General features: G+C 40.2%; 1 long non-coding RNA gene across 1 annotated transcript; it reads left to right on the forward strand.

The window, feature by feature from the left end:
• The first annotated feature begins 900 nt into the window (after nucleotides 1-900).
• Nucleotides 901-23,748, forward strand: LOC125897255 (uncharacterized). The gene is made up of 3 exons (XR_007450401.1): nucleotides 901-1,206; nucleotides 22,607-22,781; nucleotides 23,619-23,748. It is a non-coding gene; the product is annotated as an uncharacterized LOC125897255 (long non-coding RNA).
• The last annotated feature ends 3,378 nt before the right edge of the window (nucleotides 23,749-27,126 follow it).

The following is a 27,126-nucleotide window of genomic DNA, read 5'->3' on the forward strand; positions in this document are numbered from 1 at the left end:
TTAGTGCAATTTTGAGGTAATTTTCTTGAGTATTTCCATCCTGTGCTTTTTTTTATACTTCTACTCCACTACACTTTGGATTGGATCTGCAATTATTTGATAGTTGTAGTAATAAAAAATATAACAATAATACAAAATATAAATCAAATAATAAATTAGGATGTATTATGTATAATGCCAGAGAAAAAAAATCAGCCAAGGAGCCCTTACAAGATATACAATATACCGGGAATTCACAGAGCCTATCTTTTAACACTTCTATAGTCTTGGTCAAGTAAAAAACCTGCACAAGAAAACAATTATAGTCACTTAGATTATAACCTAATCTATAAACTAAATTGGATTTAAAAATTAAAATATCATTCATTTAACTGTCAAGCTTTTTTATTCATTTATTCTTTTTTATATTTTGATAATTTGATAAATCTGAAAACTTAAAACTGAAAACCAACTCAGCACAGTGACATGGACCCCTGGGGATCCCCAGACCCCACTGTGAGAATTAATAATTCATCACTAATTTCCTTTTTGTTTTTATTTTAATTTAATGCCTTATTGTTGGTTATTGTTTTTATGTGCACTATTTTTGGAAAATTGTTAATAAGGACTGGACAAAAATTACCACTAGCCTTTTACTTGTACTAGCTACTATGACAACAACTACTACTACTACTACTACTACTACTAATAATAATAATAACAGGCCCAAGAATTATAATACAGTGGTTACTATGAAACTATCCATTGTGCATAAGGAGTACTTTTACTTTTTGGTACATTAAGTGAGAGTTATAAAGCAGGACATGTAGTGTTTCTGCACTGTGGTGCATCTCCCACCATGTGACAGTCTCTTCTGGCTGTATCATAAATCAAACGCACCCTTTTAAATATGGCGGTCAGTTTAACCTGTTGGAGCCAGGTGTGCTGGGAACTGCCCATTGGTTCGACATCCCATTGTTCCGACCATATTAAACTCATTGTTCCGAAGTCTGTTCCGAAATCATCGGAAATAACGTTTCCATTTTAAAGTCAAGCCTCCCTGCTAAAAGTCTCATCGTGTGTGAGGGCTTTGGGAGGAAATAACCGTGCTAACGCTACACTTGCTAACGTTATGCCAACGTCACTAGTTAGCTCCCGTTTCCATGGCTTCCCAATGTATTTACTTTGTGCTGAGGTGCGGGGGATCGCAGCTTCAGTCCACCCACTGTAAGTACGCCCTGCTTGTGCTAACATGCTTAATGTAAGTCAGTGTTTGGCTCTGTTCAGTCTTGTTTATGGGCTTGGTGTTATCAGTTATGTAAGCTAACAATGCTGCTGATTATTAATTGGTTCACTGGTAGTGCTTGTGTCTGCTGGCCATACCTGTGGTGTTTGTGGGCAGTATTTGCTTTTTGAAATCATTTTTTGTAGCAACTGAGCTTTCTTTTGGTTGTAGTTTGGCATGTGCATTATGATGTTGTCCAGCTGTTGATTTACAGTGTTTCAAAAATATAATGACTGAGATGAGTAAGTGTTAAACTGGCTGTGCACAGTGGAGGGAGAGGTACTCTTTTACTTAGGAAAAAGTATCAATACCACAGTGTACTGTTTCAAGTAAAAGTTCTATACTAAAAGTACATGTACAAATGCATCACAATATACTCAAAGCACAAAAAGTAAAAATACTCATTATGCTGAATAACTCGTGGTAGTGATAGTAATAATAATAGCATCTGCTGGTAAAGGTGCTACCAATCGTAACAACTTTGTATACTGCTGAGTAGCTTAATCTTTACTATGACATCCTAGTTTGTGCTTTTGTAAAGCATATTTTATAGTCAGAATATGAATCTGCAAAGTAACTAGTTACAAAGGCTGTATGATACATGCAGTGATGTAATATTTGCCTCTAAAATGTAGGCATGAAGTAGAATACAATGATATTACTTAAGTAAAGTACATCAAAATTGTAAGGAAAAAGTACTTAATCATTTTCCACCATTGGTTGTTGTAGGCATATTTTGCCTTGTTGTGGGGAAGGGTTCCTATTAATCCAATTTTATGATATTGTATACTGGCGTTGGGTATTGGGTTCAACTCTCCATCAAGCATTTTCATCTAACTTACCCTTATCCAAAAGGCTTTAAGGATGTAAATGTGGCTGTTGTCTTGCACACAACCCATTTATGTAATTATTTTTGGGGAATGAGAAAAACCACCACCTTCAGGTTGTTGAGAAGTTTTGCATCTGGTGTTGCATTTGACATGTACTTAGGTGGACAGTTGACAGTAGCAGCACTGAGAGCGTAAGTGGTTGCAATTGTGGTTAAAGACAAACAGATGTTTAATGTTCGGTACATCACCAAAAACAATCTTGTATCTTATCTGAAAATGACCATGATGACCCATAGTGGCACCCTCTTCTCATTTCCTGTCACTCCCCAGTGTCAGCTGTCTCATTAATACATCAATAGTTTCATTATTGATTGATCTGCCAATTATTTTCTTTATGAATCAATTAAAGGTATACTTAGTTGATTTTCAACCAGCTTTGTATCGTAACAATGAGGGTAGTATGTGTAAATTAACTGTGGTAAACATCCCTCTATCTTACCAGTGCCCAAATCTCCTCGCGCATCTCCCAGCTCAAATCCAGCTGGCTCTAGGGCTGTTGCTCGAACTACAGATTGGACTTCCTCATTTTCATATGCTTGCCACCACGGATGTAGAGTATAGAAGTGGATTGAGAGAGAGAACCACCCCTCTCCTACTCTCTCCTTCACTCTCAAAGTGAGACGAAACGCCAATCAATTTGTAAAACTAAGCAGTGCTGATCAAATTTTAGTCATGAATCTGTTACTGCGCTGCCTACTACTTACCTCAGTGTTTTCGAAAACATTTCTATTGCATACCTAGTTTTATGAAAAGACCATCTTTATTTTTAAGATTGCTGAAATGGAGAAAAATGCCCAATACAGTTCCCCCAAAGCCCAAGCTGACTGTTCTGGAGCTTTTGACCATTGAGCATGATCTTCATCAGCAGACAGAATTAGCCCACTTGTTATGAATTTTTATTGTCTTTTTTATGAACCCTTTAAGGGACTCTAGTCTATGGTAGTTTAAAAACTGAGGCTCCTCTGCCATTGAAGATCATGTAAGGTGACTGAAAGCTCCAGAACTGCTACTAAATGGACCTTGTGGTGAGGTTGTTTTCTCAACGGATGATTCCAGAGTCAAGAACGAACTTTGACCCTCAAATTGCCAAAACAATAATAATACTGATAATAATCAACAGCTACAATTTAAATCAAAATGTTCCAAACTTCCTCTGCTGATGAAGAACAAGCAAGAAGGTGGACCTTGAGTGGAGATAGTTTTGCCGTCATCCATTGTAGTGTGAATGTTAGTGTGGGTCACAGGAACAAATAGTTTATGAAAGAAAACTGTCTACTGTAGATTTAAGCGTTAAGCTGATATTTTATATTGGCACCACTCCTGTGTGACTCAGCTTTGACTCAATGGGTCCACAATGCGTAAGGACATAATGAATGCAATATTACACATTCCTTGCTTGGTTTGGGCATGTCACAGAAATATGTTGCCTTGAGCCATGTCAAGCACAGGTGAGCCCAATGTGTTTGAACAATTACGCTGACGAGAAAGTGATTGAACACATTAAACACACTGAAACTCTTTACTGTAGCTCTGATTACATCTCAAACATTTTGATTGACTGAGCGCTCATTCCTCAAAATAGACTGAATGAAAAGACACTTTTTTAGAAACCATTTTTCATGTTAGGTTTAATGTAGATGTTGAGTTTCCCAGAATTTTTGTTTTATTGGACTAACTGCAGCATGTAGGGGCTTGCTGCCTTGCTCAAGGGTATTTTATTGGTAGAAACAGTTATTGAACTTCCTGCATTCCCTTTACACAACCTGACCGTGAGTTTGTGTAATGTTCAGTAAACCAGACCAAGGTCAACTAAGGATTACTTTCATTATCATTTTATTTATTTTCTGTTGGAAGGACAAAACAAGGCATTTTAAGACCTTGAAATCTCAGAAATTATAACAAACATTATTTTCTGATGTTTTATTGACAACAATTTGAAATAAGTCCTAAAATCATCACATGCTGATTTCAACAATGAATCAATTAAACAACTGTCTTTCAATCAACCTACCCGTTAATAGATTAAGTAGGTCAGCGCTAAATTAAATGATTGTCTGTGTTCATCACATTTAAAGGTACACTATACATGATTTTCCTTCAAACCAATGTATAGATTCTAGGTCTGGCATGTTAACAGATTTTCACTACAATGACGATAGTATTGTAATATTTTTAGAATATCACTAAATATTTTAGAATTTAGTGGGGAAAAAATGCTGTCAGTCAAAATCATTTTTAATATTGATTGTTGTGCATTTTGTCTTTCTTCTGGCAAATAAATTACTCTAAAAAATACGAGTGTAGAGAGGTGGGGAGCAATTACACTTAATGGATAGTGAGATGGCCAGATGGTGTTCAGAAAGAGAGACCAAGCGAGAACAGAAAGAAACAGAAATGATAAAGAGGTGCTTGTCTATTTATACGATATTATCATATTGACATGATATCAGTATTTTATTTTTAAATATTTCATATTTTAATTTTAAAATATTACGGTTATGTATGTTCAATACCAGTTTATCATGACGCCCTTAATACAATCATACAAAAGTATTCTTTCAATCACCACCTATGACCCAGTAAAAGTGCATGGACATGTATTATTCTGCAGAGACTCTGCCCTCTGCCTGTATTTTGTTTTTTTCTCCTTATTTTGTTGCGTTTGGGATGACTCTGGGTTCATAGCCTCTAGACAAAAACTGCAAGCAGGAATGGTCAGGACTTTATAAAAAGGTAGCGATCAGGAAGTAGCAACAGGCATATAAGAGGAAGCTCTAGAATTGTGGACACAGTGCTGAAAACCCCCCCCACACAAATATATCAAGACATAACGCCAAGCGGACTCGTTCCAAAATGAGAATGAATCTCAGGATGGCTTTCCGTTTCGTTGGTGAGCACTGAGGGAGAGGATGGGAATGTAATGTAGAGCGATGCAGAGTTGGCCTTTTTTCTGTTGAGCAGTGGCGGTTAGCTTAGTTAGCCATCGGCTTTTCCATTCAATAAATGTAATGTACCTACAATAGTACAGTAGGTTGCAGCGTATGTACAGGCAGTGTCTGGGGGAGGGGCCAGGTTTGAATATTGACCTTACAAACAGACACCGACAAGTCCTGCATAGTAGGCTATAATTTTATAATTTATTGCATAAAGGTTAAATACTGTATGATACCAGTCACAGTTGTGGAAATACACTTTATGTTACAGGATAAAAATACAGTAAGTGTTAAATATACTAACCAGGGGTTTAAAGGTATAATATGTAGTTTTTCCACATAAAAATTTCTAAAAACGACTAAACCAATATTATATATTTTGTTTAGTTGTGTACTTTGATTATCAGAAATGTTTCTAACGATTTTTCAAACCCAGATAAATATGAAATATTAATAACAGTTACGGACCGTGTCATTAGGTCGCAATGGCGGCATAACTCCAGTTACCATAGACATTAAATGAAGGAGAGGAAGAAGAAGCAGCAGACCGGATGAGACGTCAGAGAATGAACGTTACTGTTGCTAGGCTAAGCTAACTCGTCATGGATCATGATTATGCATTGACGGTTGCTGCACCTTCTGACACCGAAGCTGTCCCAGTAAACAAGCCGGTATAACGGAAACGTACGGGTCAACCAAGCGATCCCAGAAGAATGTGGGATAAGAAGAGAGCTAAATCCAGGATAAATATTGGTGTGGCCTTTCCGAGATGGAAAGAGCTTCGTGAAAATCTAGGACTACAATTCGACGCCGACCTCGTGTGTGTTCTACTAGACAGGTAAGCAAACATCTGACTGATGTTATCGAAATATTAATCATTTCCACCAGTGTATTGCAAGCACTGCTGCCCGCCGGGACACCAGCGCTCCAGCCAGCGGCCACCGCTGCGGAGCGGTGTGGAGCGGAGGCTGGCTAACCACAACATCTAACGATAGGTTTCTATAATGCTGAGCTGATGCCGGTAAATGAACTGCATTTATAAAAGAGGCAGAGGAATAGCTAAACATAAGACGCACTGAGCAAGAGAGAGCAGCAGAAAGGGAGAAGCCATCGCTACCTGTAAAGCTAAGTAACTAACAGTTTGCTCAAATAACTAGCAGATTGCTAACCGCTCAGCTAAAGTAAGTAGCATTTCTGAATAGAGTGTAAATACCTGAGGCTAGCGAGACAGCCGCTAAAAAAGAGAACCATGACTTTAACACACGGAAAACCGGACATTATAATCAGTTTATAAAAAAACCCCGGACACCCCGGACGGGACGTGAAAAATGGACATGTCCAGGCAAAAGAGGTTTGGTCAGCCTAAGTAACGTTACTACTGATAGTTAGATCAGAGTTTGACGGTCCGGTGCAGGTACCAGATCAGCTCGGGCTGCTACACCAGCCGACGGACCCCATTTGCATGAAGTGAAACATAAAGTGAATATAACTTCAGTAATATACCTCGTACATGAGCATTTCTCTGCTGCTGAAGCTCGATCTGCCAAAAAATCTGCCACGGTCGGTTTCAGTTACATGGAGTGAGGAACATTAGATCTGTATCTGTTATATGACTACAACTCCCATGATCCCACGCTACGTCATGACATTCAACTCCGTCTTCTGTTATTGTTTTGGTTTGAGACCCCTAGCGGCAGAAAATTACACATTGCACGTTTAAATAGATAGTGGGATTGCACTGGGCCCCCTGTGAGTGAAGAGGCCCATAGAAAGACCGGGGCCTTGCAAGTGATTCAGATTGCCACTTTGGAAATATACCTTTGTTTGAAGATAAATTATTAAAAAAAAAATGAATATTTTTAATTTTAAAACTGTGCCATTTGCCATATATGTCCTCAATTGGCAAACTTTTTGAAATAGTTAGGCTAGTAGCTTTCTTAAACAAAATTATATGCTTTTTCTACATAAGCTATTAAATCTATAAATATACTATAAAAACTATTCAATTAAATGATTAATTTCTTACTTTCTTTGATTTTTTTGTCAGATATGCATTGATGATTGCTGGGTAATATGTTGATATTGTCCAATGTCAAGTCTGTTTGTGTCAAGACAATACTTGCACAATAGTGCAATAAAGTAAATAAACTTAAACTTAGTGTGCACAGGGGTCCGTTATAACTTCCTTATGCCACTGATATTGACAATATTCTCAGTAATTTAAAATAATCAAAGAAGACAGTTTTGCAAACTGTTTGAACTGAAGCCGAAAAAATGTTAAAGTCCCGATCCCAAAACGATGCAGGCACCAACTGTGGAGGTCAGACTGTTTAAATGTTTTTCCTCTCTGTGTTGATGCAAAGTAGTGAAAGTGACACTCACCACAAGAAAAAAAATCAATTCATCAGAAACCCATTCAATACTGAAATCAATTCTCTCAACTTGACACTTGACAGATGTGACCTTAGGTATCTGACCAGAGGTCAACTCCATCTGTACTCAATCAATCAATTCAATTACAATGCCCAAATGAAAGGATAATTGAAAGTTACAGGGGGAATCCCACGTTAAGATAATTGATTGCATTCTTTAAGGCCTGTAATCCCTCTCAGCCATTAAAACTATGATTATGGATCCAAGTTGCATTTGGTTGCAGCTATTGTCATTCTTTCATGTAACCAGAGAAGCGTGAAAGCGCCATAGTAAGATTTTTTTCCAAATTTATTAGTCTAGATTTGTGTTGAATCAGATTGTGGAGAAAATCCCTAAATTGAGGTTGTGTGAGGTCATGCTAGGACTCCGCATTGGCATTGAGCGATATGCGGGCACAGCTGGGAATAGCGAGTGGATGGATGTGTCGCTTGGCAAAGTGCCCAATGTGACAGCTGACTTAATAAGGAAGGCTTTTTATCCTGCAGACGAACATGTGGCTGATGCTGCAGCAGCCTTTCTAACAGACAGACGGTTTCTCTGCTGATGGGACCAGGGGGAGGGGAAATGTGACCCTCTGTGGACCCACCTTCTTCTTCCTGTAGTTCATTATGTCAGTTTCACTTGATAGATATTGTGCTCAGGGAGGCGGTGGAAGAAAGACCAATCTAACTAACCATCTTTTTGTCTAGTCAAAGCCTTGTGTCATACACTTATTTGTTAGACATAAAGCTTTGCAGACACAGCGTGTTTTTGTAGATTCTTTATGATACGTAAACGTATACGACATTATAAGACATTTTTTTGGCTTTATTAGACAGGACATTTTGTGTGGCAAGGACAATGCCTTTGTACACGGGATGCTTAAACAGCAAGACACTCAACCAAAATTTGTGACATGCTAGAAATCCAACCAATCGTTTGAGACACTTGATTGGGCAGAAATGGCAGAAATGGGTTGAAACAGCTGAACAAAACATTTGTTAGCAGTAGGACCAAAACAAAGAGCTAAAAGGTGCTAAAAAGCCCTGCTGATTGTTATTTGAACTATGGTATGAAGATATTGATTTGTGCAGCTTCAATTGTCAACATTTTTATTGAGCAGTTAATAGGACAGACTGTAAATATCAGAAAATAATAAAAAATGATTATTCGACTATGACTGTGACTAATATTGTGCAAAATTCACAGTGCACATATTCAGTGGCATTTACAGTACAATTCGATTAGTGAAAAGTGTGATTTAATGATTTTTTAAAATGGCTCGTATACAGCATTTTTTTCCGACAACTTTTAATGTCACAGATTAAAGTGTGCTCAGTTATGACTTTTTTTTTACTGTTAGACTACTCATCAAGTGGGAATTTAAACATCTGTTTAGGGCCGTACCCGACTCAGAATTATGCCAGTAGAATCAGACTTGGCTGTTTTAATATGAACATTTGATGATTCAGGTTTTTTATTTCCATACAGAGTTTTAAAGTTTGAACGGGGCTCAGTGGGACGTTCAGTGAGACAGCAGCATTCATGTAACATAGTAAACAAGCTAATTGCGCTAATGATGGGTCAGAAATATGCAACAACATTTTTTCTGACATTAGATATCAAACAAAAGCCAGAGACTGTCGTATTCAGTTGCTGTGAGTTGTAAATTCACTGAAATGAATATGTTACATACATTAATGTAATTAAATGTTCCGTACCCGGGTACACGTGTGTCTGTGTGACGTGTACATCTTGTGGTTAGTACCGAGTAGAAAAAAGAGCCACTCACAGGATTCCAAGTGCATACCGTGGAGTGGACCTGAGCATTATGTCTACTATTGTTTATATTTTGGAGACAATGTCAAGAATGACCTCCTCGCCTGCTTTCCTCGTTGATCACTTATGACTATGCAGTTTAGAGGATGAGATCTGTGCATGGTTTGCACATAGCAGTATGCAGATTTTGGAGGGGACCGGCAGTGTTGAGAAATGCCTTTGCAACTCTACTCGTTGACTGCTAATCGCTTTGAATAGCAGTCCACTTCTGTGATTTTGTACAGTTGGTTTTCACACCTGATCCGCAGCGTACCCAAGCACATATGAGTAGTACTCGAGACCACCTTTTTAAGTGGTCTCTGGCACGGATCGACGAACCGTGCCAGAGCCTGGTATACTGGTATAATCAAACAAACTGGACTTTAGGGGTCAAATGTACTCAGATCCAGGCCTGTGTATTTGATGTGAAAACCTCCTTAAACTGTTAAAAGCAGCAACTCCAGCCAATACTCGCATAATTTGCCCAAAGCAAATGAAGTGTTTTAAAGTGTTTTCTCCTTTGATCCCTTCATTATAGGTCTAACCTTCATCCTATCTATCTAACCTTCACCTGATGTTTTTCTGATTCACACCCTTGTTATCACCCATAAGCTAAGTCCTGATGGTAAATAGGCTGATTAAACAGGTGAGGACTAAAAAAGTATCCTTACTCAGGAGAATTTTCATCATCTTTCCATTATTATGAGCACTACACACGCACAAACATCCACCCGAGACAAGTGAGTTATCCACTCACCCCCTGCTCCCCTTTTCCTCCCCCCGTCTGTCTGACTGAGTTCCTGTTCCCATCCACCCAGAGAGCCCAGCCACTGGAGATACTGAGGGAAGAAAAACACACTTTGTATTTTTACGACATTAAAGGCAGGCAGCCTTGTCACAGCGTGGCTGTGTGTGCTACCTTGTTTGATAGGGAAATTGGATCTAGACTTGAGAGGGGAATGTAATGCAGTTAAAGGCATCATGAAAAGCCAGCTGTAACAGGATTTCGTCCTCTGTGGAGCTCTTACTGACTGCTGCCGTGAGGCAAGTCATTAGGGAAAATCCATGTGCGTGAGTGTTTGGGTGTGTGTTTGTATGCCTCTGTGCTGTTACTGTATGTAGGAGGTTATACATTCTCCAAATCTGTGTCAGTGTCAGAACAAAATGTTTAGTCATACTGCAGAGAAAACTGAGGTAACAGTGCCCTAAAGACATGATAGATAGATAGATAGATAGATAGATAGATAGATGAATGCAATTGAAAATCAAATCAGATTACCAGATTGGTATATCCTTAGCAGATAGTGAGATAACATGACTTTAATTGGCAGCTATTTGATAACTGATTAACAATTTCTTTAATTTTTCAAGGTAAATCCATAGATTGTAAAAATCATGGAAATAACTACCAGGGATGCGCGCGATTATTCGTCTAATGATTAAACGTCCGCCCCCTCGCTAGTCGGCACCAGAAATAGTAGTCGGCGAAACCAATTAGTGTTTTATTCACGTACAAGGCCGCTTAACTGTCATGTAGCCACGTGCCACTAGTGGGTGCTATGGAGCCGAGATGTTATATTATTTAGTAACTTTAAGTGAATGTTGTCAGATAATGTGCAGGGTTTACATTCATACTGCAAGGAGCAAAATGCCTCTCATTTCAGCTGAAAGTTTGATTAGCTTTAAAGTGAATTTCTATAATTTTTGTCAGATAATCTGCAGGGATAATCTGTGCCCCACATTTCAGAGGCAGTTTATTTATTTTAGATGTTATTTTAGTGGTTAACTTTTGACTGAGTTGCTGTCATGTTCACATTCATACCGCACGGCGCAAAGTGTCTCGTACTTCAGCAGCATTTAAAATCAGTATACAGTACATACATTATATTTTGGGACAATGTTTAAAATACTTAACTTAATTTAGACTAGTTGAGTAGTCTAAATTAAAATGTTAATTTAGTCGAAAGGGAAATTAGTCATCAGGAACATCCCTAGTAGCTACCGTGATGTTTGTTGGTTTGTGGACTTCTATTTTGAAACCTTGAGATCAGCATTGTGGCCATTGTCATCTTGGTTTTTGGAGCCAGAAGTGACCATATTTGGTGGAGGGGCGGAAGGGTGGATCTGATTGAGAAGCTGAGGACACAATTAGGGATGGGGCCGATCCAATCCAGTATCGGTATCGGGTTCCTGTACCAATGTAATTCATGAATCAGAAATTTCTGATCCACTTGCGGAAATTTCCGGTACACTAGCTGTGTCTTTGCTTTCACGTTGTCTGCTGGAATGATATGATGATTGCTACATAGTAGTGTTGCACGGTATACTGGTACCAACGGTACTAAAACACGACGGTACATATGATACCATAATGTTGGAGTACCTCAGTGGGATAAGTTCAAAGTCCAATCGCAATAGGTTGAGTGTCCATGCGCCGTCAAATAACGGAGCGCGCTGGCCACCTGGCACTCGATATGCGGCTGCAGTGGTTTGTTTTCCACTGACATTTCTGAACTATTGAGTATCTTTAAGCAGTGAAAGTTATTATTTATTTATTTTTACTTGTAGGTTAGATTTGTTTATATATGCTACAGTGATTTGTTTTCCACAGAGCTCTATGGTGCAAGCATTTTACTCGCATTTGAGACTAAAAATAGTTTTGTGCAAGCAAAGAAAATCATTCAGGAGCACGCTGTGCGAGTACAGATTTCAACCAGCAGCAGGTGAATCCTGCTGGTTGTGGGTTGAACGGGGGTCACAGACACAGACAGGAATACGGCGGTCAAATACGGTGGCCATAGTGCTCCGCAGCGCAAGATAACGGCTTACCGGCGATGGAGAAGTCCGGCTCCAGGTCCAATAAGTCTTCGTTGGTGTCATGACTGCCCAAAAGTACCTGAACAGCCAAGCCGTAGCGGCACACAGGTATGTGACGTGTCAGAGGAGAAACGAGCTGTTCACGTTTCTCTCTTTGTGGCAGGTAATGGCCCACAAACCTCACTGCACTTAAGGGACTGTTCTTTACTTGTCAGGGTAGGAGGGTGGCTGGTCGATTTTTGGTTGATTTTTATTTTATTAATTTATTTTATTTTGATCCCCCTATGTTAATCACTTATTGATGCTGTTTTTGAAGTATGAATAAGTCAATAAGTAATTTATTCCATTGAAATATCATTGATGTGTTACAGAAAAGTGATTTATCTTTTTATAAATGACAAAAGGCACATCTGCCTCATTTTCGCTGTGGTATCGTGATACTACTCAGAACCATGATACTTTCACTGGTATCGTACCGTGGGTCCCAATTTTGGTACCGTGACAACACTACTGCATAGTAGTGTCTACTTGATTTGTATCTGTGCTGTTCAGATTAATATGACAGGTATTTTTTTTTTGTTTTTTGATAGTGTATATTGCACTAGTAGTTTAACACTGTCTTGGAATTTAATAAATATTGACAATCAATTTGAAACCCTTTCAGTTGCATAGGCTATTTGTTTTCAGGATGGGATTTTTCTTGTTAACAGGATTTCCTGCTTTTCTGACCTTATACTTACCTCAGGTTGCCTTTTGGGACATATATGCATACATATGTACATATCATACTTGCCTGTAGAGAGGAGTTTATTACAGCCTCATATAAAATAATAACAATAATGATATTAAAGCAAACAGAGCACTGGTATTGGAATAGTATCGGTATCGGCAGATATCCAAATTCAGGTATCAGGATCGGATCAGAAGTGGAAAAAATGTGGATTGGTGCATCCCTAGACACAATTGGCAGACAGCTTGTCACTCAAAGCAGCCCCGCCAGAAATAATGCACAACTTTAAGGCTTAATTTAATGTAGAAGGGTGAGATGTATAAAATCTGGAGCCAGCCTCAAGCAGCTGTTTAAAGAACTGTAGTTTCTGGCACTTCCATGTTGCCTTCATTTTTCAACCCTGTAGGTTGCCACTTGGATGCCACTAAAACCCGAGAATTTAATGCTCTTCTTTGTCAAATGTGATAATAAACTAAATATCTTTGAGACTGAGGCTATTGTTAGGATGAAACAAGGATTTTAAGACATCAACTTAGGCTCTGTGATGAGCACTCAACACTATTTTCTGACATTTTATCGACATAAGGACTTATTTATTATTTGAGAATGAGCTCTTCAGATTAATTGATAAAAATAACCCTTAGTTGCAGCCCTAGATACATACTCCAGACAGACTCACAGATGATAAAAGAGAAATGTGCCTTTGGTCTTCAGTGGAATAAATTGTGCCTTTGTTTTTAAACTTTTACAGAAACATGTTTTGCTGCATGCACAAGTGTGTTTTTGTGCACCAAGGTGACTGTAGATATATGCGTGTTCAGCGCGGAACAATTTTAATAGCTTCTCGCCAAGGTCAGCTCCTTCGTTGTGCTATGTGTGGAATGAGTGAAGGCCTTCGCTTGCAGTGCCTTCAGTTGACTCCAGAGAGTCGCGCTCATTGTGTGGCAGCCCGGGGGGAACAAAGACATTTCCACTGGAGGAACTTTGGGTTCCTGTCGATAAGGAGGGCAGTGTTGTGAGCCTGGCCCGTGTTTATATACTTGTGTACAGTGGGGATCGAAGGAGCAGCAGAGGCTTGCACTTTCCAGACAACAAGTGGTGGTTGTATAAATAGTCACCCTTGGAGAAACATCAAAGGGAGAAATTCCACCCAATGATCACGATATTCCCAGCCTGAATGATGTGTGTGTATTTACTTGGGTTTAGATTGAGGGACATTTTTAAACAAAGCCTAAACTCAGACCTGACTTTCAGTACTCAGAAATGTCAATTTGATACCATTGTGATGGACCAAATGTTGGTTATTTGTTTTTTAAGATGACATTTAAAGCTAGGATTGGCAGAAATCTAGAAAAGGGGAAAAAAACCAAGGCAGAATTTGAAAATACATCCACTCTTTGCAGCTCTCACCTCTCTGTCCTAAGCCTCTACCACCAGACGACCACAGTCATATGCACACACTTCATACAGCAACCCAGTGTTTCCCATTTAATTCCTTATTTTATTGTACAGTTGCATGCAGCACATTCGCTCAACCCCTCCTTGCCCTGGTCTCTCTCTGTTTATCAGACAACAATTGAGAAAAAAAATTAGGTAGCTAGCCACCTGTCAGTCCCTCCGCCTCGCTCTCTGCCACTGTGGACTGCTTTGCCCAGAGGAGAGTGGGCAGCAGTTCTAAAGACGGAGCTTTAGTGGCTGTAGTGCCTTGAATTCAGCCACTGCAAAGTCCAGTGCCGAGGGTCACAGTGGGCTGGTGGACAGCAGCAGCATTGGGTCTAAACTGTGTAACAGCAGCCACAAAAAGTTTGCTGAGTCAGGAGTGAGGCAGAGGGCACACTGTGATTCGAGGCTCTAGCCACAAATGCAAGTAAATTCATCTATTTAATTATGGATAATTACAAATGTGCTGTGTTTTTAATAGTAGCAAGTGGTCACACAGTCAATATGTTTACATGCACGCAGTAGTTGGGCTAAGCTCATAGCTCGGCTAATCAGTCAAGTTGGACTTCTTGTCTTGTCTGGGTATACATGCAGATGACAAAACCGAATTTCTGACTCTGCCTCAATAGGTGGTGCTGTATCCTTTTTAATATAGTACGTATTGAACTAGGTACGGTTGACCCCAAGAGGAAGCTAACGACGAATGAAGATGGCGGAGATTAATATATGGATACACCATCCATACACTTCAAAATGTTTAGCTCCTTTAGCTGTTGGAGCATGAATGTAGTTTCCTTGTCAGGCCAGAAGTGCGTCTTCTGCTTTTCGGTCACCACTGGTGTTTGTTTGTTTTTCCGGGAGTTACTGTGCTGCTATATACTGAACTGCTGCTACGTCATCTCCTTCTTCTTCCAGGTGAAGGCCCGTGAAAAAAAAACAGTGGTGCATGCGCAGAACGCCGAGTTCGACTCCAGTCGGACTAAGTGGGTACATGCAGCAATAGTTCGATTTTCAATCGAATTATCTAGGTGTGCTAGTCGAACTACGGATAGTCCAATTTCAGTCGGACTAAGCTGTTGACATGCATTTAAAAGTCCTGTTTCAGTAAGACTAAACCAAAAATTTGATTTTCTCAAGCTGCATGTAAGTGTACTGAGTGAGAAAAATAAATCATGTATAGAAATAAAAAAAAATTTGATGCGTTGATAATCGTTTTATAATCACATCATAGCCCCCTGAATTGTAATCGAATTGTTATTTATATATATATGCAAAGGGAAATTTCAATTTATTTTATCGAACAAATGAGAGGATTCACACAGAACCACTGCCCAAAGCAAAGAACCCTTCAATAACCTGCATTCCCACTGCTTCCTGTGTTTGCTGTTGTTAGCGTGTGACAACATTAGCTCTTGATCCTCATTCCGTTGAAACCGCTATGTTGTATTCAAGCTCTCTGATGACATTCACAAGCTGTCTGCTGCCTTTCCTGTCCACTTATCAGCAGCTAATTGCCAGTAATGTTGGGGAGACAAAGTTGCAGCTGAACTGCTCATTCACTTATCCCGCAGTTGAGACACAAGCTTTCATGTCCCATATTCCCACGGCTGGCTTTGGGACTTTCCAAACACTGCAGACAGGTTGGGATGGGACCTTTTCAGCTACACTAACATATACATAGGCTTAAGAAGCATGTGTGTTGTCTTCGCACACATGGATAAAGCCAACTTTGTGTTGCCTCTGGCTCTTAATGTATATGTGTATGTAAATGGTTTTTGTATGGCTCATAATTCAAATGCTGTGAGTGACATTTATGTTTCTCCTGTCAGGTGACTGCAGGAGTTTTAAAGTAACTTTTATCTTAAAAGTCTCTGTGAAGAAGCCATGAATTTACTATTAGCCTAGTTGTGATAAGAAAGTTAAGTTCATGACATTCTGTGTCATCACTTTTCTACGGTTTACTCATTCACTCATCTGCATCAATGACAGCAACTATATTGTGTAATCGAATACATTGACTCACAAAACAGGCACTTACAGAGCCGCACCTCAAAAGGATAAAGATAGTTGATGATGTGTTATTGTTTGGATGTTGTAATCTGTATGAACATCTAAAATCCAAAATTGTCTTCACTCTAAACTAATGTGAACCTAGGCACAAACATAAAGACGCAGGGCTTTAAGGTCAATGACGTCACAACATGGCACAGTGTGGTCCTGGAGACACCTATTGTAGCACAAACTAGAAGAAGACATTTTGAGTACTTTGGCGGGTGTTTATAAGTTCGTCCGTCTGTCAGTCTCTCTGATAGATTTTTCTCAATATACGTAATAACGTCTCTCTCAGGGGCGCGAGATGAGATAGACGTGTTCGAGTGTGGCTCCGCTCCCTCATACAAGTTTAACAATTTAAAAACACAATTTAACGAGGAGAACTATTAAAAGTTGGACAGCAACAGTCGGAGACGCTTAACTGAACGATGGGCAAAACTATCAAAAACAAAGGAGCCGAAAGACAACAACAAGCCGACGACGCTAACAGTGAGGCTAACGCTAGCGGCAGCCACATGGATGCTAGCGCGGAGCACACAGACACCACGCCGCCGAGTGAGACGCCAACTGCTACAGACATCATGTCTGCCATCACCCGGCTGAGTCACAATGTCGACACAAGGTTTGACAAACTCCAAATATCTCTCACGGACTTGAAACAAACAATGGCAGATATCGAGGAGAGAGTGACTTCTAATGAGAGCGGACTGAACGAGCACGAGTCCCGAATCAAAGCCTTGGAAGACAGGTGCGCAAGATGGGAGGACACAGCCCAGTCACTCGGCGAGAGACTTGATGACTTGGTCTCACGGTCCAGGAGGCAAAACATTCGCATTATTGGAGTCAAAGAGGGAATGGAAAAGGGTAACCCCACAGACTTTGTTGCTAAACTCATCCCGAAGCTGCTGGGAGAAGAAAACTTTGGCAATAAACCTGTCAAAGTTGATCGTGCGCACAGGATCCGCGGCAGGGCAGTTGCAGCTGACGGCCCTCCTCGCCAAATCATTGCACGGATCCATCATGATTCGGTCAAGGAGCGCATCCTGAGACTCTCTTCACAAAAGTTTCCCCTACAATACGAAGGCGCACGACTACACATTTTTCCGGACCTGGGTCCAGCGGTGATGAAGCAACGGCAGCGATTCGACAGCATCAGAGTCAGATGCAGAGCAGCGGAGCTGAGATGCGGCTTCAGATATCCAGCGACATTTGTGGTGTCGGTCGGCTCAGACAGACGCTCTTTCAACAACCCGAAGGATGCTGAGAGGTTCCTAGATGACAACAAAATACCACGACAGACGGATGCCCCAGCTAAAGCCACAGGGAACAACTGAATCCCTGCACAGTCCACGTCGGACTCCAGCTACGGTGTCCCGACGCACATGGACAGTTTGTTTACATACTCGCGGTAAGGAGGGGGCGGGGGCGGGCACAGGTTATTATGGACGGTTACGAGCCTAGCAGGTTAGATTTAGGAGATGTTCGTTCTCAGAGGGGAGGGAAGGAGAGGCAGAAGGCCCCGGAGGACACTGTTCTGAACGGTTTGGTTCTATTTTTGTTCATGTTGTTATGCAGCATCGCAGGTGTTCTGATACTACAATGGCGGAGCCTTTACAGCAAGATTGGGTGTAATCTATGTTTATTATATAAATATGTTTGATCATTATGTCTTCAAATAGCGGTGATGTTGCAAGAATTGTGAGCTGGAACGTCAGAGGTCTAAATCATCCAGTCAAGAGAGGGAAAATACTGACACATTTGAAAAGTTTAAATGCAGATATCATTTATCTACAGGAGACACACATCAAAAATACAGCCAAACAAAAATTACGTATGGGTCGGGGATCACAAGTATTTCAGTCAAATTTCGGGGCAAGAGCCAGAGGAGTGGCCATTATTATTAAGAAAAACATATCATTTGACCACGGATGCACAATCGGAGATCCCAACGGCAGATTCTTAATTGTATCAGGAACGCTCAATGGTATTCCAGTAACCTTGATAAATATTTATGGTCCAAACTTTGATGATCCATCATTTTTTCAAACAGTTTTGAATAGAATTCCAGACATGGGTGACACAAACATTATAATGGGAGGCGACTTCAACTGTATAATTGATACCTCTTTAGACAAACAGTCGCAGAAGATACCAGTACATAATAAATCCAGTGAGGTCCTAAAAAATATAATGCACAGTCTAAATCTTGTTGATATTTGGAGACTGCGTAACCCCGCCACCAGGGCCTATTCTTTTTTTTCCCCAGTACATAACTCCTACTCGAGGATCGACTTCATGTTGTTAGACTCAAAATTGATTCCCAATGTTGTAACCTCTCACTACCATAATATTTTGGTAAGTGACCATGCTCCAGTGTCCCTTGATATCAGATTTGAACACTGTAGGAGCGCTCGCTCCTGGAGATTTGATAACACCATTTTAAAAGATAAAAGCTTCCTGAAATATATGTCAGAAAGGCTGCCAGAAATTATAGCTACAAATGACACAGGGGATGTCGATGACTCGACATTATGGGAGGCTATCAAGGCAGTGCTCAGAGGCAACATCATTTCTTATATGGCAAACAGGAAAAAACAGTCAAGAAAAAGATTAGTGGAACTGGGAGTCCATCACCGAGTTAGAAAATTCATGCAGTCTCTTCAGACCCCAACACCCTCAATTCAATAGTCTCCTTGAGACAAGAATATAATACAATTTTATCCTCTCAGGTCAATAAGCAGTTAAATAGCGTCAAACAGATGCAATTCGAGATAGGTGACAAGCCCCAGAAATTATTAGCACGTCAACTGAGGCACATTCAAGCCTCGCAGGCTATACACAGAATAAGATCAGGTTCGGGAACTATTCTCACAGACCCTAAAGAAATAAATACACATTTTATGGAATTCTATTCGAAATTATACAAGTCGAATGGTAATCATGATACTGACAGAATTAAATCATTTCTTTCCCAACTAAACCTGCCTCAACTCAGCCCTGAAGCAGTAGCTCTGCTTGATAAGGAAATTTCTATGGAAGAGCTTATACAAGCAATTAAGGAATCTCCAAATAACAAAACACCTGGGCCTGATGGGTTTACAACAGAATTTTATAAGTGTTTCTATAAGGAATTAGCCCCACTCCTGCTGCGTATGTTTAAGCATGCTGCAGTAAAGGGCAGATTACCTCAAACACTTTATAGAGCAAACATCTCACTAATCTTAAAAAAGAACAGGGATGAATTGGAAGCCTCATCCTACAGGCCAGTGTCACTGATCCCAAACGAAACGAAACTGATTAGCAAAATTCTGGCAAACCGCTTAAAAACACATATTCATACGATTGTGCATCCTGATCAAACAGGTTTCATCCCTAATAGGCATATTTATTTTAATTTAAGGCGTCTATTTAACATACTGTATACTAAGCATAATACAGAAACAGTTGTGATATCAGTTGATGCTCAAAAGGCCTTTGACCAGGTCGAGTGGCTGTACATGTATGAGACCTTAAATGCATTTGGCTTTGGGAAGGTATTTATAGACTGGATACGGATTTTGTATGCTCACCCTACTGCAAGCGTTATTACAAACCAGGATGTCTCCTCTGAATTACCACTACTTCGTGGAACTAGACAGGGAGATCACCTCCCTACCTTTTGATTTAGTTGTAGAGGCAGCTGGCATTCATCCACGTCTTTAATACGTCAGCACCCCAGGATATCGCCTGTCTCTATTAAAGGGCAAAAACATCACCTGTCGCTTTACGCGGATGACATATTATTGTATGTGTCCAACCCAAAAGAGTCAATCTCTTCAATCATTGAGGTATTTGACCATTTCGGCTCCCTTTCAGGTTTCCAAATTAACTGGGAAAAAAGTGAATTAATGCCAATACATCTAAATCATAACAGTACCACGCTGAACTCTGTTCCCTTTAAAATCGCCACGGACAGGTTCACGTACCTAGGGGTGTCTGTCACCAGGAAACCTGGCCTGCTACTCGAGGAAAATTGGAATTTAAAGATGAAACAACTGAAGCAGAATATTGAATTCTGGAAGACCCTCCCACTATCACTGGTAGGGAGAATAAACGCCATTAAAATGGTAGTTCTCCCACGTTTCTTATATATTTTTCAATCAATTCCATCCTTTATTCCACAAGCATACTTCAGGAGGCTGGACTCTATAGTGACTCCTTTTCTTTGGCAAAACAAAGTAGCACGTATAAACAAAAAACACCTCTGTAAATTAAAACAGGAGGGAGGCTTCGGCCTACCAAACTTCAAATGTTTCTATTGGGCAGCACATCTGAATATTTTGGCTTTCTGGAGGAACTCGAACCTCACTGAGGATACAACCAGTCCACCCCCTGCCTGGCTTTCTTTAGAGAAGCAGCATGTGAAGGACTTCTCTCCTAGCCCTATTGAACAGCCCCATCAAAATTAACAAATCATTGTACAAAGGTAACTTTATAATACACAACTCGGTAGAATTTGGAAACCAGATTAAATCACATTTAAAGGCCCCAGACATGTACAGAGATACACCGATTTGTAACAACCACGCTTTCAAGCCCTCTGCTGGAGACCCAGTGTTTGCTCGATGGAGGGAGAGTGGGGTCCCTGAGCGATTTATATCAGAGGGGGCACCTGATGTCTTTTGAGCAACTGAAAGCTAAGTATAACCTGCCAGCCTCGCATTTCTTCCGCTATCTGCAGATCAGAAATTTTATAAAGGCCCATGTATCAACATTATCAGACATCCCACGACACCATGCACTTGAAAGAATAATTAAAATCACGCCAGGTAAAAAAGGAGCAGTATCAGGTTTTTACCAGATACTCTTCAACCAGATTGAAACTAGCACAGAAAAGCAAAGGTCTGAGTGGGAATCGGAACTGGGAATGCCTCTTTCCATAGAATACTGGGATACATGTCTTTCAAATATTCATCGATGCTCAATTAATGTTAGGCATAAACTAATTCAGTTTAAAATAATACACAGATTACACTATTCAAAGATAAAAGTTAACAAGATGTATCCTAATGTATCAACCTTGTGTGACAAGTGCAAGAATCAGGTTGGAACACTCACTCATCAGCTCTGGACGTGTCCCAGTCTCCACTCATTCTGGTCTTCAATATTTGATTTTTACTCAAAGGCATTTAAAAGGCTGTGTGAACCCTGCCCCTTAGTGGCCATTCTGGGATCAGCGGGTGATTCAACTCATTATTTTAACAGTACAAAGTCTTTACAACAGTCTGTATGTTTTGGTGCCATTTTGGCTAAAAGACTTATCTTAAGACACTGGAAATCAGATAATGTACCTTCAATTGAAATGTGGCTGAGGGAGCTCAGCGAGACCCTGTGCATGGAGAAACTTAGATTTAAAAATGCAGGCAGACGAGCAATTTTTGATAAAGTATGGGAACCTGTATTAAAGTACCTGAAGGACTCGAGTGTGGTCAATATTACACTATGAACGTCTTCTCAAGATAACTCTGTGATAACGCTGACTGTAAAAAGGTCCTTTTCCCTGTCAAATAGTATTGATCTCATTTGTTGTCAGACGCATAGTTTCTGCTTAGTTTCTGCTGCCATCGTTGTTTTATAAACTTCCAGCTCAGGCTTACACTTTTTTCTTGTTGTTTTGCCACAGAACCCAAGCTGTGTAGAAATCCGCCATATTGTCATATCCAATCTATGTATGTTTGATGTTGCTGCTGTGTTTTTTCTTTTTGCGTTTTTTTTTTTTTTTTTTTGTATATTACAAAACATATAAAACTATGATTGCTTTGTAAGAGACATGTATTCTATCCAATGTGCACTTGGCAATAAAAAGAATATTAAAAAAAAATATATACGTAATAACATCGAAAATGTAAAAGATGCAGTCACAGAACTGTAAAGGTGTGTAGTTGAGATTAAGATGAAGGCCGAGTTTGAAGATTGGTGTGGTCCGAGCAAGGGCACCGGAAATAGGTAGCCAGTTGCCAACATTTGCTCAGGTCGCGGATCCCTGTATAGCTGTAAAAGTGATCCTATTGCAAAATGCACTCTAGTTTTTAATTTGCACATACAACAGCAGAAAAGAAAAGGTCATGAAGCCACAGAGTAATGCTGTGCCCCACCCCAACCTGATTTAGCAAAATGCAAAGACAATGACAAAAACTTATATATAATTTGCATTGACTCCAGACTAAAAAGTGATATGTGCCATATAATTTTTTTTTTTTATTTGGTTCAGGTAATAAAGCTCAAAACACAGGGGTGTGAAGGGAAATGGACTGGGCGTCAGTGACACCAAACCCACATCTGACACCTGATAAGAAGCTTGAGCGTGGCAGGGACACCAGCAGGCATGGAGCCAAAGATACTCCAGCGGCAGCACATTCATGATGAGAGGTTGAGAGTGCTGAGAGGTGAGAGGCATGTGTGGAAAGGGGAAAGGCTGATGTCTTCACATAAGGCCTATCAGAGGTTTCCTATGCGTGTCAAGCATCTATGAGTGTGTATGTGTGTGTGTGTGTGTTCCTATTCATACATAATGTGAACTGACTGCCGTTCAAGTCTTTCTGTCACTGTCTTTCTTAAAGGTTCATTATACGACATTCAGAGCATTAATAAAGCAGCACACGACTGTTTGCTTTGTAAAGATATAGCGGAGTGATGGTGTTCTGAACAGAGAATTAAGTTACAGTACCCATGTGTGTGTTCTAATCCGAGCTTCTCTGTGGTTTGTTGTGGTAAGCCAGTCCGGCCGTGTGTGCATGTTAATGCATATGTGTTTACTGTGCTCATACGGCGGTTACTAATGATATAGGGATGGCAGTGGTGCAGAAATGTTGCACCCACCCATCGTTTCCTTGTTAGCACTGTTGCAGTTGTTTAGCACTGTTTATGGAGTTAGCACCATTAGCTGCTGGCTGCAAACTCAGCCACCTCCATGTTGAGAACCGTGTCCAGACAACCCATACACTCTGAATTTCCCATAGAGCCCCTTTAACGCTTTTACTGTTGTTTTATTATTGAAGCACTAATCATCATTTTCATTTGGATGTTAATAAGCTCACTTGAAAATAAGACATACTACAGTGTATGTATAACATAGATGGAAGTAAAATCACACCAAGCCTAATACTTAGTGCTGAGAACACGGTTGCATCCTCAGTAAATCCTGTGCTGATGGTTTTATAGTGTTACCAATACTCCTTCCTTCAGTGGCTGTTTTGACCCTTGTTTATTGATTTTCTCCACAGAAGGAGTCAATGCAGAGATGAGCACTACTGCTGCAGCAAAGAGGGTCAGTAAGTTTACAGCCAAAGGAGGGAGGGAAGGATTTACACACACGCACACACATGCAGGGTTGAAAATACAGAGAAGAGGAGGCAAGAAGGACGGTTTCTCTCTCATGGCGAGCTTGTTTATTTTTAAACAGTGGCCTGGGATAACATTTTAAATTGTAATAATATCTGTGATTTGGGATGCAGTGAAGAAATGAATATAAAGTGTTTGGTTTAAACTATATGAGTTTGCTTTATTAGATCTCCTTGACAAATGCAGAATAGAAATTAGAATATAGCTAATGTGCAACAGTGAGCAGGTACCTTGCATTTTGAGAAGGAAGAGGTGGAAGACAAATGACTGTCAGCAGTAACTACCTGGACCATAACTATTCTACAACTCTAAAATTAAGTATATCTGTGAAATCATCTGTGTGTAATCCACACAGCACAATGCCTGAGTAGTTATTAGTATATTTGTTCTGTATCACCCAGGGCTTGAACTCTTCTGTAGGCGCTAATTCTATCATGAAGCAGCTGGAGCTGGTCCCAGCTGACATTGGGTGAGAGGTGGGGTACACCCTGGACAGGGCTTAGCCGGACTATCATAGAGCCAACACATATAGCCCCTTTTGCACTGCCTGTTCAAGGTAGGAATATTGCGCTGCTATGCCACTTTGCCATATTAAAGATACGATCATGGACTGGGGGGACAGACTTGTCTCACCTCTGAGCTGGGAACAGAGGTAGTGACAGTGCCGAAACAATTTCTCTACAAATGGGACAGCTGGCAGACGGTGCAGGTGTGACGTTTTGATGACATGTTATGCGTGCCACCCACCGTGGGAGATTTAAAAAGTAGCTGATAGCAGTTAGCAGCTAACTCAAAGACTAACAACAGCCAAAAATGTCCACAAATTGAGAAAACAATGATGTCCAGGAGCTCCTTACCCCCCAAGCAGAGAATGAGGTCAGTGACCGTATAACAGCGAGGGTATATGATAGTTATTGCCATATTAATGCCGTTGTTATTGTTTATGAAGCACTGCCGATGCATATTTTTATATGTCACACTAAAGCCCAACTGTGTTATGTTACATGTCATGCCTGTCATGCCTCTTTTGATTCTGTGATGCCGGCATGCTGTCTAAAATCACGCACTGGAGCGACAGGACGCTGTCATTGTTGGGTTTTTCAGAAAAATGCAAAGGCAGCACGAGGAAGGAACTTGGTATCGGCGCTATAGTGGAAATGGGTCTGTTTTGACAAACAACCATTCACACTCACAGTCACATCTACAGGCAATTTAGAGTCAACAATTAACCTATTTACCTGCAGGCCCGTTGTTCAGGTACCTGACAAAGGCAATCACCAGGGTTGCAGGCAAACCTGTATAAAAAATTCAGTTGACATGAAAAAATTATGAGAATTTTTGTACTACACCAAGACAGCATCGAGATGTCTGTGATTGATTTTTATAAAGATTGATTGCTCAATAAGTGAAAAACTGATGTTTAAAGATGCTCCTATTTCCTATTTACATGAGGATAGAATTTAAAATATTGTCAAAAATTCAGTTTTTGAGATACATTCTGAAGTTTACCACACTGCTACTACCATGACATCAACATTTTTGGCTGTTTTCATGGACTTTGGACATACTTTGTGGGAATTTGCTGGAGCTATTTATCAGTACTGTTCACACTGAAACAATTTTTGCTATTTAGAAAAATCTGCCTGGACCGTCTGAAGATGCTGCGTAACAAGTTTGCTGTTGATTGAGCAAAAAATGTGAGAGGAGATGAGTTTAATTAAACAAGGAACAACAAACAATAAGAGGAGGAAGACGAAGAAGAAGAACAACAAGAACAGATCCAGAATAACAACAATACCAACAAGAGAAGAACAACAACCCAAAGAACAAGCACAAGAACAAGAACATGAAAACAAAGAGGCAATTAAAAAGGCATCATGGCTACTGGATTCTCTCACGGTAAAATGGATTAGTTTCTGGTATTTAAAGGAAAACGACCATGTAAACTAAAAGAAAAGAAGAAGTAATCTTTAACGTGAGCCTGAGGCATTTAGCCTGTTAAAGTAGTACCCATCCATCACCAGGAAATACAATAGTCCATGACACAAAACAAGCACACTATGAAACCAGAAAGGCTAGATCATATTAAAGAGATAACAGTGGATGGCAAGGAACTGATGCTATAAGAAGCAAAACTTTAATATAAAGCCTGTACACATGTGTAAGCTCTGTAGTCTTGCATCTCCTGCCGTCACTTAACATGTTCAGTTGTGTTTCATTCATGTTTTATTTTCCAATCCTCACTGCAAAGCTGCCAGACTTATTATGTTCAAACATTAGAGCTGCTAAAACCTAATTTAAAAAGTCCTCCTGTGCTCTAAAATGTGTTTTGCTGATTGTTGCTGCACTTAGATGTTAGTCCACCACTGTAGTTTGACACTAGAAGGCTGTTGTCACATTCATCTGCTGAGGGGCGAAAGTTGCTAAGCGTAAATCTCAGTTTAATGTGTATATCCACAAGATGACTTTGTGATATCACAACTAGTTTAAAAGCCAGTCGTTGTCCAGTATCCAACTCAGACAAGTGTGACTGACACTTTAAGTTTGGAACGTCCACAGTAGGAGAGCTCTTGTGTCCTGCAATTACATGTCTAAAATGAACCATTTTGATTTATACTTTTTAAGTTGTGTGCTTATGTAAGAGTTTCTAACTAGGTTATTGGTGTTTTTAGTTGTTGCTAAAAACCATATGACTTCCAGCATTTTTGGTGAGGATCTTTGGGTAAGTTAACAGGCTTTGAAGTTTGTGTTAGCTTTAAAACTGGCAGATGGAGAAGAAGCACAGCAGTACGACTGTCAACACTCAGCGTTACTGGCAGGCAGTTTGTTTGACAGCTCCCAATATTCAGTAATGCTTAGCTTTGGAGACTGGGTGGATAAGGTAATATCTATATGCTGTGATGATGGTTTAGTAAGTGGAGTGGGTTGGCGGTTTGATTCCTGACCTCCTGTTGTCCACATGTCTAAAGTACTATTTGGACGGGATTAGTTTTACATAGGGATGTGGACTAATGTCAGTTTACCACAGGATGTCTGTAATATAAATGACCGATTCGCACGGGACAAGAAATCCCCGTAATTCTACCAGAGATGGGAGTGGTAACTGGGTTTGCGCCCTGGCGTCACCTCCCTGTCGGCATGTGCATGCTACGTTGCGGTGTTGTGGTGGAGGATGTTGGTGGAGCAGGGCATAAAGCATCAGCTGAAGGATAATAATAATAATTAATGATTAGCCCAATATGAAATATTGCCTATGATCAGGATTGTGTGTACACAACGATTAGCAATATGGATTTATATTAGGCCTACCTAACACAACCAGAAGTTTCATGGCTCTGAAAAGTGCTTTCTTCTCGACCTTTTGATTGGTCTCCAACGTAGGGCTATGCG

Source organism: Epinephelus fuscoguttatus, linkage group LG11 (genome assembly GCF_011397635.1).
Source record: "Epinephelus fuscoguttatus linkage group LG11, E.fuscoguttatus.final_Chr_v1".
NCBI lineage: Eukaryota > Metazoa > Chordata > Actinopteri > Perciformes > Serranidae > Epinephelus > Epinephelus fuscoguttatus.